This window comes from Sceloporus occidentalis, unplaced genomic scaffold, assembly GCF_023333645.1.
Source record: "Sceloporus occidentalis isolate IW3139 unplaced genomic scaffold, rSceOcc1.0.p SCAF_52, whole genome shotgun sequence".
Taxonomy (NCBI): Eukaryota; Metazoa; Chordata; class Lepidosauria; order Squamata; family Phrynosomatidae; genus Sceloporus; species Sceloporus occidentalis.
This window is the reverse complement of record NW_028317032.1, coordinates 1,826,579-1,839,616: the sequence shown is the minus strand read 5'-3', so window position 1 is coordinate 1,839,616 and position 13,038 is coordinate 1,826,579. Positions and strand designations below refer to the sequence as shown.

The 13,038-nt window shown below is 38.7% G+C and overlaps 1 non-coding gene across 1 annotated transcript; it reads left to right on the top strand.

Annotated features, from left to right (window-relative positions):
• The first annotated feature begins 1,850 nt into the window (after nucleotides 1-1,850).
• On the top strand, nucleotides 1,851-1,932 carry TRNAS-UGA (transfer RNA serine (anticodon UGA)). The gene has a single exon. It is a non-coding gene; the product is annotated as a tRNA-Ser (tRNA).
• Nucleotides 1,933-13,038: the final 11,106 nt, after the last annotated feature.

Sequence of the window (13,038 nt, the reverse complement as noted above, 5' to 3'; positions counted from 1 at the left end):
GAGCCATGTGCATCTTAAATCCTGATTGGTCATAGTTGGGTCAAATCACAATTTCTGACTCTTTCCATTTGTCTCAGATTTAGCACCCATAGGCTCAGGTTCAGGTTGGCACCGGGTTTACAAACACTTGAGGTTTAGACATTGGTGGAGTTTAGCCGTTGCCTTATTCCAATATACATTCAAGGTTCTTTATGAACATCACAGGTGACCACATTGGCTTTTGACACCTTAATCATCCCACCCCGGTTCCATGCATCTTTACACTGGATTACTGGGAAAAAAACATACATAGAAGGTCAACGGGTTGGTTTATTGCTTCTAGAAATTAAGGTTTAATTATTGATTATTGATTTTCAGTACAATGTAGGATAAGCATTCAATGAGTTCATCAGGTATACGTATTACCTTATTTTCAAAAGTTCCGGAGTCAAGTAATCTGACTTCACTGCATGATTCAAAGACCATGAAGATGTAGAAGAGGCCATCCCGTGCTCAGGAAGGTGAAAGGCTTCTAGTGTGCGGCGGGGAGCCCTGAGATATTGTTACATTTAGACATTTCATGCAGAGATCCCATTATTTCTTGTCAGTGAGGAAGGAAGTTATGGATATTGACTTCATGTTGAGTACAATATAATATAACACATGATAGTGATTTTACGTCCTAGTAGGAAGTAGCTAGATTAGGTGGAGTACATTATACTTTTCCGCAAAACTACCCAGTTTTATTGTCCGTAATACTTTGTGTGATTTACATTTTCTCTTATTAGTAGAAATTAGCAGTCCTTCTGTATGATAGAATGTCTTCAATCGTATGATGAAATTCCATTGCTTCTTGGTTCTATTGGATTCTTGTTTGTTCATTAAACATAGAATTAATGGCAGATAAAACACTTTTGGCCCATCTAGTCACTGTATTCTAGTCTATGAATAGCCTTATTTAGTCTTTGGTCTTGTTATACATTCTGGAGCTATATATCCCAATCCCATTACATCTAAACCTCTGACCCTCTAGCTTTCAGTTATGACTTTTTCTAACATTTCTCCTCCTGTCAAATAAGCTTGCCTCTTGTACTTTGTTAAATCCCGTTAAGTATTTAAATGTTTCAATCACATCTCCCCCTCTCTCTTCGTTCCCCCAATCCGGACATATTAAGCTCCTTTAGACTTTCCTGATCATTTTTATCATTTGTATCGCCCTCCCTTGAACTCTCTCCAAAACGTCAATATCCTCCACTCTAGGTGAGCTCTGACCAGAGATCTGTAGAAGGGTAGAACCTCCTCTCCATGCGGGGAGGAGCGCCAGTTCTCCAGGCGAAACTCGAACCCCCCCCCGGGTCACGGGGGCCTGACACACCCCATTCCCTGCCTATTTCCCCCTTAAACACCCACTGGAATCAACAGTACCATTTGGGACATCAACTAGACCTTCACCATGAAGTCCTGGCCGCATCCCCCAAGGGGAGGCTCTGGGTAGCCGGAACTTAAAGTCTCCTCTCTCTTCCTGCAACTAATGCTTCTCGCTATACAGCCCAGCATCCTGCTTGCTTTTTATACTACTTTCTACGTGTGCTAAACAACAAAACAACACAGGTTTTAATGCTGGGTTTATGTTTGTTACTCTGTTACCATAGGTTCAAAACGAATAATAATTATGAATAATTAAATCATTTGAATAAATTATGTATTTATTCACTTATTGCTTTCGGATCCACGCCCCGTCATTTAACAATTATATTATTTAGATACTCATGTGACTTTTTTCATATAGTTGATCTTTCTGCCACCAGCATCAGCCACCAACATCAGCCACCAACATCAGCCACCAACATCAGCCACCAACATCAGCCACAGTAGCCGTGGCCGAGTGGTTAAGGCGATGGACTTGAAATCCATTGGGGTCTCCCCGCGCAGGTTCGAATCCTGCCGGCTACGGTTTGCAATTTTTTTAATATAGGAAAATTTTGCTGAGAGGATGGTAGATAAGTGGAAATGATCATCAGCAGAAGTGGTAGAGGCTAATATAGTGAAGGAATTTAAACATGCACGGGTAGGCATATGGCTCCTGGATCTAAGATAAGATCAAGCACAGATTGAGTTTTAAGTCTTTACATCTGGAAAAATGAGCAGATTTAGGAGGGCCTAGCTTTTCTTGATATTATCCATATTAAGTCTTACATTACACATTACATAATAGACATTGAATTTATTCACATATAATACATTATATATAATATATTACAAAAATATTCCATCACTTTAGCTACTTTGTAATTTGGTTTGTGAGGCAATAGTAGTATGTCTGTTAACAATAGAAATCAATATCAATATTAGCCTTTCTGAGCCCAGCGATGTACATTTAACCTCAGAAACAGGCTTGGATCGCATTAGCTAATACCCATTCATTTATTAGAACCATAGAATTTCATGGTAGATAAAAACCATTCAACTCATCTAGTTTGCCTGTTTTTTCCTGATGTAGAGACTCTGATCTTAATCAGGATTTGGTTTTATCTTAGATTTAGGATAGTTTTATGCCTATCCCATGCATGTTTAAACTCACTCACTGTATTAACCTCTACCACTTCTGATGGGAGGCTGTTCCATTTATCCACAACCTCCCTCCCTCATTAGGAAAACTCCTAATTCCTTGAGAACTCCAGTAAAAATTCTGTCAAATGCTTCATAGCCAGGTTACGTACCCACTTGTGATGCCTTGAGCTTCGGTATTCCTTGCTTTGGCAGGATTTGCCATGAAAGGGGTGAAATGACTAGGTTTCCAAGGTAACTCCTGCATGAACAAATTTTCACTTTTTGTCCCGATCTAATCTTCAACCGGTAATGACTTCAGATGAAGTCCCCAAAATAAAAGAAATTACTAAATAGTGAAGAATGGGTACTGAAGAGCCTGTATCCACCCAGATTTTAACATGCCTTAAAATATAGCGCTGCGGAATATGATGGCGCTATATAAAACAATAAATAATAATAAAAAAAATATGCCATTAGCATTATCCCATCGACGCTTTTTTTTTTTATGAATGGAGATATTTTTTTACTTTAAGAAATTACTTTGGGCAGAATTCAGTCGATGACCTGACTTCCTCTAATGAAGTTAAATACAGATTTCCTGAGGATGTTACCGTTCTGCCTAATGATGTTATAGGAGTGTTATTTTGTTACATGTTATTCTGCATAAATCTAATAAAAAAAAAATAAGAAAACAATGCACATTGTGATATTGTACACAGTTCCCCTAATGTAATCATTTAGTTTCATTTTGGCACCTCATTTAGTGACACGCATCATTTCTTGAGAATTATATCGTGGATCCCATGCTTTTGCTAATTCGGTTAAGTCTTCCGATGATGTAATTCGTTCTACAATCATCCGTTAAAAGATAATTGTAGGCGGAAAATACCCGCTACCATGACTGGAGATAACAGTTAACTATAAACAGCCTGCCATCCAGAGGCTTTTAAATTGGGAATTGAATGATGACTCATCATCAATAAATCTCTTTATGCTTTTATTTGATCCAAAGCTCTTTGGCGCATATATATATATATATATATATATATATATATATATATATAGTATATATATATATAAGATCTGGGATGAGTGGGCATTGTTTGAGGAGTCATGGAGGGGTTCTTGATCAGCGGGACTGATCAAAGACTGATGTGCTAGGAAAGGGCATTTCAGATTGGGGCAGCAACCAAGGCCACTTTCAGACGTGTCAGTACACCTTTTCGGTCAGTGGCAGTCCCGCCGGTTTTTGGTCTTGGTCCCATGTTTGATTCGAGTCCCTAGTTTAATGTTTTTTAATTCTTTCCAGATTTGTTGCCCCCAAGTATGGGTGGGAAAGGTTGAGTCGGGAACCACATAAACCAGAGGTGAGGTGGTTTGGGGGTGGGATGCGCTTGGTCCAGCTCCTCCTGGAGTTGGTGCAGTTATCAAGGCTGTTAGGTCCGGCGGCCCTACTAGTTATTCACCTGGGGGTGGACGACCTGGTTTCAGCCCATAATCAGTGGGCACTGACTCTCATGTGCATCAGGTTAAATAAGTGGGTGTCTAGGTTTGTGGTTAATGTCAGAGGTATTCTGTTTCGCAGCGATGAGGTGTATTTTAACGAGGTCGGCCTTGACCTGTTTACTTTGGCTATTCAAGACGCGGTGCAAATAAATAGAGGAGAAAGAAAGAAAGCACGTGGCACATAAGTTGAGTTGGGTCTCAAGCCCTCCTATTATGTATTAAGTTTGGTTATCAGTGGACGTGCCCATCAAGCTTTAAGGCTGGCTGGGGGTTAGCACTCGATAAGAAGGCGTTTGTCTGCATGTGGTGGACGAGGGGGAGCACCCAGGGGAGAACCTGGTGGGTGGGTAGCTGGCTTTCAGTTATTGTAGTAAATGATTTTATATGAGTCTGGGTTACTTATAACAAAATATTAATGTTCACAGGATGCGGCCTGTTTAAATCCAATGCCGTCGTGTGTGTGTGTATTTTTGGGGACGTCATTGAATGTTCTGGTTTGAGTCAGCTCTATCCCCACGATCTACATTCAAGCCCCATTATTCCTCCCTCAACAAACTTTACAGTAGGCACTATGCATTTCTGGTAGGTATCGTTCTCCTGGCTTCCGCCAAACTCAGATTTGTCCATCAAACTATCTTATGCGCTTCAGCACTCAGAATAGTCTGCTTTGTGTTACTCCCAAATGCTTCCACTTCATAAAAATAGCACCTAAATTGGCCCGGGGCAGATCTAGCGGGGCAGAAATTTAATTGACTGCTTGTGGCATTCTATGTCATGTAACTGAACTCTTCAGTACGACCCATTCCACCGCCAATGTCTGTCTATAGGGATGGCTGCCTATGGGCTTCATTTTATACACCTGTTAGCGATGGGTGCGACTGAAATAATTAGGAGGGCTGTCCACATAGTGTATATATTACATAAACAAAGAGGAAAAAACAGGAAATTATGTGAATCATCAATACTGTTAACATTTACAAGATTTAGAACATATATGAAAATGGTGACATACGGAGAATGTAACGACACGGACTCCAGGTACCGCAGTGTGTATGATTTATTGCAGCAGACATGATTATTTTGTCCCATTTATCACGCAGCAAAACAAAAACCAGGCACATTTCCTAACAAAGCCTTCTCATGGGTCAGTAAATCACGCTTAAACCTTTCCAGGAGATGTTCGGGATTTCCCAGGAATCTAACAATCTGGATTAAAACGTTTTTGATATTGAAAATGCATTGCCTTTCATTTATTTACCGACCTTGTACCGGTACCTGCTTTGCGTACAGATCTGTAATAAAGTATGAGCCACATGCTGTTAATTTTGCTGGAGCCGACCTTTTACACAGAATGTGCCATAAATAAGTTATTTGGGGCAGTTTAAACACACATTTACACAAGTCATTATTTTTCAGACATTAATCCGGTTTAGTAATATTTGTGCTTATTGCTTGATTCTGATTGGACAAAGTCACACTTGGCTGTTTTCCTTCCACGAATATATCTATGGCCATGCATCGCCTTGAAATAAATCAATACATTAACGAGACATGCAAAGAAGACAAAATAAAGTAGACCTGGAATCGGTCGGAGGAGAAGATAGATAGACATTGAGAAAGCGTCTAAGATAGCGTGAAGACGGCATGCTGTGTCCTCTAATCCAGGTTTAACATTAAAAAGACTTATTGATAATTAGAAATCCCTTTTGAAATTATGTTACAGCTAGAGATGTGCTTTCCACGAGAATACCTAAGTGACCCCAAACTTTTGAATGGTAGTGTACCTGGGACAACAGAGTGAACTGTCCCACAAAAACGGGTACTGTTGGGAGGTATGTAAACACGTGAGCCCCATTCGGTTGTGATGTCATATTATTCATTTTGTCTCTCTTCACATTCTTTGTGAGCTCATATGCAGCTCGCCATCCCCAAGCAACCTTTCAGTAAGTGAGCGGTGAGATACAGAGCGGCAGAAGGTCTTCCGGTGCCTTTCCCTGTAAACGCATTGTTTGTTTCCTATTTTATGACATCTGTAATTAAATGACCACCAGAAATGCATCACCTTTTACATTAATGTCTTATCCAGCTGTAGTTGTCTTCAGTAACTAATGCCCAAAATGTTTGATCCGATCATTTCAAGGAATGGAGAAAGCGTCCTGATGGACCAGGATTGAACCCAGGCGTTGACGTAAAAGACATTTCTCATGCGTGTTATGCTTTATCGGCCGCAGCTTAACCCCTCTCGAGTAATTGCCATGCCTGAAAATCCTGCTGACATTAAGGTCCGGCTGAGCTCCCTGCTGATTACATTCTAGCTCGAGGATATGACACAGTAACCCTTCCAATACGGGGGTCTCACACATGTACAACAATAATAACCGCAGACTGGGCCCGTATAATAAAAATAATAACCTATAGTATTGATTTCAATGGGAGATCTTTCCTGACATTGATGGACTGCTTTAAGCTTGTTCCTGGGTCTAAATGTAGCCAGCCATCCCTCCTTAAGTGTAATGGGCTGAACTAGCGACCCCAGAGCGGCCCTAGCACTTTAAGGCCAGTGGCCACCTGATGACACTACTTTTCTATGGTCATGTAGCATGCAGTCGGGCAGATAGGGTGAATATAGAGCGCTGTTGGCCAGCGCCCCACCGGGTATTTGCCCACTGTGCCAGCTGACCAGTCTGAACCTGTTAATGTAGGTTTCTCAAAGCAATTTTCCTGAATTCTCCTGGATTTGTGAAATGCATTATTCAGATTTACTAGACAAGTGAAAGCTGAATATGAAGCAATGCTTGATCTAAGATACAGCTTTTTACCCTAGGGGTACTTTACCCTTTGGATACGAGACACATGAGCCATGCTTTGGATGGAGCAAATTTTAGCCACATTTTCCTCGTTTTAAAAATGACAAAGCAGACATTATCAACAAATATTCACTTAAACATAAGAATCTTAAGAATTCCAGCCTCAGTGGAAACACAAAAGTATGTCAAACAGTATTAACAAAGGTGATGCAAGGACAAGGTGAAATGTTCAGAACGAGCGTGGATAGTAGCGTTGGCGCCATCACTCATCTTAATACAGATACGAATGTAAACTCAAGCTTAAGTATACGATGACAGCTCCTACCAGAAATGGCATGTGTTACAGGCTTTGTTCCAAACCACCCCTGGTCTTAAAGGCAGCAAGATGAGAACCGTTCTTTTGTTTTGAGCAAACATTTAATACAGCGATTATATCCAGTCTGCCAAATATTTCAATGATTTAAAGGATCAGACCTTAATCAGTCGTTGGTCTCATCTTGAGAAGCCATATGCCTATCCCATGCATGTTTAAATTCCTTACTGTGTTAATTCCCTTACTGAAGGAAAACTTCATCAAAACGTATGAAAGGTGAGCCTCCGATGGTCTTGGTTTAAGTACTTGACGCGTTTCGCAAAATAACCTTTTTTTAAAAAAAAATTAAAAATTACCGGTAATGCCCATGCATTCTATCTTCTCAAATAAAAATTCTTTAGTGTTAGCTGTCAGATTAGTGATAGATAGACGTAAGTCAAAAATGGAAACAATATTGCCAAAATACCTAGTATTACATAATTATATATTTGGGTAATTTGTTGCTCAGTAAGCAGTTGCTTGAGAAGTTTTACTTTTTTTTACTTTTTACTAGTTTTATTCTGCACTTGTAGCAAGCATATTTTAACATGCTTAAATTAAAATAAATAAAAAAGAAGATATAGAAAATGGAAAAGCTTCGTAAATATCCCTTTATAAATATTTCATTAAAAAAAAAATTAGGAATTTTTTATTGGTTTTACTGTTTTGTTTTTTACTATCCCAATGAAAGATAAAAAACTAGCCACATCAAAAAGGAAGCAGTAAGTTAAGAGCAGGGCCGGACTGGCAATGTCGGGTGGCTCTGGCACTTTAAGGCCAGCGGCCACCTGATGACATAAATCTGACCGATGGCAGGATTTGCCCCCGGTAAAGCAGCCCAAGGGCTACTGTCTCCATGTGTCTAACATGCTAAGCCTAAGCAAGAATATTTCACTGAATACATTTTTCATTTTATTTATTATTTTGTGTTTTTTTTGTTTTTTTCTCAGTCTGTAAACAACACGACATGGGTTTACTTGGTGTTGGATTTGGGAAAAGTGATTTATTTTTTTTTCAAAATAATTTTTAATAAATGACAGTAAATAAAAACTACAAGCCTGTTCCTGATATCCCAGAAAGTATCCAATACATGATATTTTTCACTAGTGATTTCTAATTAATACTTTTTGATTTAATTAGATTTTCACGCTTCACCGTAGGTCTTTTAATTCTGCTTTAGCAATTTGGCCCAGAAATGTAATCAGGCTTCTGAAGCCTTTGTGATGTGCCAGTGAAGGGTGTAATGATCTTGCTATAAAGTGTTTGGTCGTATCACAGAATCTTCATTTACCGTTAACAGAACTTTTGTATTCTAGGTGTGTGTGTGGTCTATACCCCCGTCCCGGGTAGTCATGGTGGTCTACAACGTATCCTCTATCGTTGCTTCCCTTTTAATAATTAATTGTGTTGTATAGCAGTAATTGTTAGCTGAACATATTGTGGGTTAGTAAAAAAAAATCATGATTGATCTTTTATGATTTAAAACTTAGAAATAAAATACTCAGTTAAGTGTAAAAGATGCTAAAATAACATTTATGACTTTTTATACTGATCAGAGGCGATTGCAGTAGAAAATGAGAAAAAAAAGATGAAAAGATAGAAATGTATGAGTGGTAGTAGGTTAGGGGGACCCCTGATGGTTCCTTTAAACGAGGGCGCTATATAAAATCTATATTAATAACACGCATCGTACAGCGCTGCGGAATATGAGGGCGCTATATAAAATCAATATTAATAACACGCATCGTACAGCGCTGCGGAATATGAGGGCGCTATATAAAATCAATATTAATAACACGCATCGTACAGCGCTGCGGAATATGAGGGCGCTATATAAAATCTATATTAATAACACACATTGTACAGCGCTGCGGAATATGATGGCGCTATATAAAATCTATATTAATAACACACATTGTACAGCGCTGCAGAATATGATGGCGCTATATAAAATCTATATTAATAACACACATTGTACAGCGCTGAAGAATATGATGGCGCTATATAAAATCTATATTAATAACACACATTGTACAGCGCTGCAGAATATGATGGCGCTATATAAAATCTATATTAATAACACATTGTACAGGGCTGCGGAATATGAGGGTGCTATTTAAAATCAATATTAATTACACACATCGTACAGCGCTGTAGAATATGATGGCGCTATATAAAATCTATATTAATAACACACATTGTACAGCGCTGCAGAATATGATGGCGCTATATAAAATCTATATTAATAACACACATTGTACAGCGCTGTGGAATATGATGGCGCTATATAAAATCAATATTAATTACACACATCGTACAGCGCTGTAGAATATGAGGGTGCTATATAAAATCAATATTAATAACACACATTGTACAGCGCTGTAGAATATGATGGCGCTATATAAAATCTATATTAATAACACACATTGTACAGCGCTGTGGAATATGAGGGTGCTATATAAAATCAATATTAATAACACGCATCGTACAGCGCTGTAGAATATGATGGCGCTATATAAAATCTATATTAATAACACACATTGTACAGCGCTGTAGAATATGAGGGTGCTATATAAAATCAATATTAATAACACGCATCGTACAGCGCTGTAGAATATGAGGGCGCTATATAAAATCAATATTAATAACACGCATTGTACAGCGCTGTAGAATATGATGGCGCTATATAAAATCTATATTAATAACACACATTGTACAGCGCTGTAGAATATGAGGGTGCTATATAAAATCAATATTAATAACACGCATCGTACAGCGCTGTAGAATATGAGGGCGCTATATAAAATCAATATTAATAACACGCATTGTACAGCGCTGTAGAATATGAGGGTGCTATATAAAATCTATATTAATAACACACATTGTACAGCGCTGTGGAATATGAGGGTGCTATATAAAATCAATATTAATAACACGCATTGTACAGCGCTGTAGAATATGAGGGTGCTATATAAAATCAACATTAATTGCTGGCTCCCCATATACGCAGTACATATGGTGGGGATACTGGGAAACGTTTGGTGAAAATACACGCAAACAGTGGGTGGGGCTACAGCTAAACCACACCCAATGCCTCCTATAGAGCTGCTAAAAATGGTATATTATCCCAGAACCTGATATGTTTTCTGCTGGAACGAAATCAATAAAAACACACGCTGGAAAAAGAAAAACTAGGTAAAGGGTCATATTTTGACTCCGTGGACCTATATATATTAGTCCCAGTAAACAATAGCTAATCAAAACGGTGCAAACTTTTTTCTTTTTAGCGATATACATTTCTCGGAATCCTTTAAGTTTGGAATTTAGCCGCACTTCCTGTCCAACTAGACGTATTGTTGTCTTCGAAGGAAATTCTATATCTTTTAACATGTCAGCTGTTAGGAGTGTGTTTTTTGTTTCATTTTGCATTTAATCAAAACACGAGATGAAAGGCGTTATGTTACATAGTCTGGATATGATCTACATGTTCGGGTACAGCCGATTCCAGAAACGTCAACAACCGGAGCGCTGTCCGTACCCTTAAGGAAAACACAAATACAGGATATGCCATGAGCATTTTGGAAGTCAAGTACTGCCACAAATATTTACATATGAAAAAACATAATTAAATACCAAAAATAGCATTTTGGAATAGTTATTCTAATTATTATAATCATGAAGCAGACTTGGCCCTTTTTGACGCCACCACTTTTTAAGTAATTTTGAGAATTTTTCTGCGCCGTATTATGTACCTAACAAATCATGGCTCACCTGCCCACTTCTTGTCAGATTTAAAGTGGATCTATCACTAAATAAGTCCATGTAACCGTGTTTACAGTCAGTATTTACTTCTGCTGGGAGGCTGTTCCACTTGCATATGAAAACCCTCTTTATGTGTATAACATGGTTCACATGATTGTTCCGCCCCTTTAAGTTGCCACTACTTTATTATAAACCTGCTCATTGTATAATTATCATGTAGTCCTGTGAAAACCTCCGTTGCTGTACCCCATACATACATTTTATGCAATTAAACAAGCAATACATGCCACCATCTGGCAGCCATTTTTTTCTCACACAACACTATCTGGCAGCTCCTGACCTTTCGCCACATTACGCTCCCCAGCACAGCCTTGGCTTGGAGTGGAGCACCAATCATAGTGCACCTTGCTTTTAGCCCCCCCCCAGCATGACCAAAAATTCCCATGGTGACAAGGCTTTTATATGTAAACAGATTGGCCTAGTCACATCCCTTTATAAATTTTACCCACATCCGCTGTTCCTAGCCCACCCCTTCGTTATTTTTATAGTTCTTATATGGATAAGGATCTTCCATTCTTCTGCCATTTTCTGTATATCTCCCACACATGGACATTAACACATTTTTAAATACCATGGATAATTTCAGTGGTCACATTTCATTAGAAACATGGAAAAAAGGCAACGCGCAGAGTAAGGCGTTCCTGCGTAGGAGCCTAAGATAACTGCATTCCTAAAATATCTTCATCTCATCATAAACAATCATCATTTTTTTCCGCCCCAGGCAAACCATTTTCTTCACTGTCAAGTCTATTCCTGTTGAATTACTCCCAGTTACACGGAAAAAACTGAGAGGGTCGGTATAATATAAAAAACATAGACATAATTAGCTTTGAACATGAACTCCATGTGAAAAAGGGGAGGGGGGGGTGAAAAAGCATAATGTATTATTGATTTTAAACACCTTATCAATCACCCCATTATATGAACCGACACAGATCGACCGTAATATATATATCTTTTTATTATTTAAAACACGTTTTTATAGGGTCGGCCATTTAAACTAGAAGGTCTGGACATACAATAGGACATTTCTTTTAAGAATGCTGGGCAGGCATAGAAATAAATGTTTTAAGACAACTACCTAATGTTTGCTGGCTATTTATTTCTTTTAAAAGGCCTTAAATAGTTATAAATAGGTGGGGAAAATATTTGAAAGCTTATTCAGGGAGTGAGGACTAAACTTCACTCCTTCAAGAGGTACCCAACCGGTTACAGGAAACCATTTTTGAAAGAATACTTTACTATCCTAAGTGATCCCACCAAGCTGTAGAGTCACTCAGTATTCAGCAACCAGGCAAGGTGGGGGGGTCTTTAGGAACTGTCTTGCCTTCTCCTTCATGTCCCACCTTCCCACTGACCCCAATAATTGTCAAATTGAAACTTGTCCATTTCCTCTTAGCCTTGTGGCCTCAACATTGCTCATGGTGGACATTTACTGGAGTCTGCGGTGGACCTTCTTTGGACCTTCATAAACCTTTCCACAAACACTGGTGTGCTTCTAAGGACACCAGGCCTATGCCTGATTGGTTTCTCTTAAAACAATAGTGACATTGGGATGTTTGTTCATTATTATGATTGGATTATCTCCCAATTATCTAAGAATTGCTGATAATAGAAGAAAGAACATTTTTGTGAGTTTTGAAGGTATCATGGAGGAACATGGTGGCTACACATATTCTAATTACATATATGTGGAGCTTGCGACTGGAAATCAACAACAATATGTGGACATCGGTAATACTTAATACCACAAATATCTTATTACGTAGGCTGATATAAATTGTAACATGTCCTCTATTATTTCATGTTCTCTCCTACAGGTTTCTAATCTATGGTGACAATTGGATGCTACAACCTGATTGGTTACAGCCTAATCCGAATTGGACCCCCGCTTTGGTAGGGAAGCCCCATACGAATTAATCTTTTTTGGTTTCCCATGTTTCATGATTAATTTAAGCGATAAGTGGTATTTTTGTTATTTAATACCCACTGTATGGTTCTATCTTCATTTAGCGACGTGTA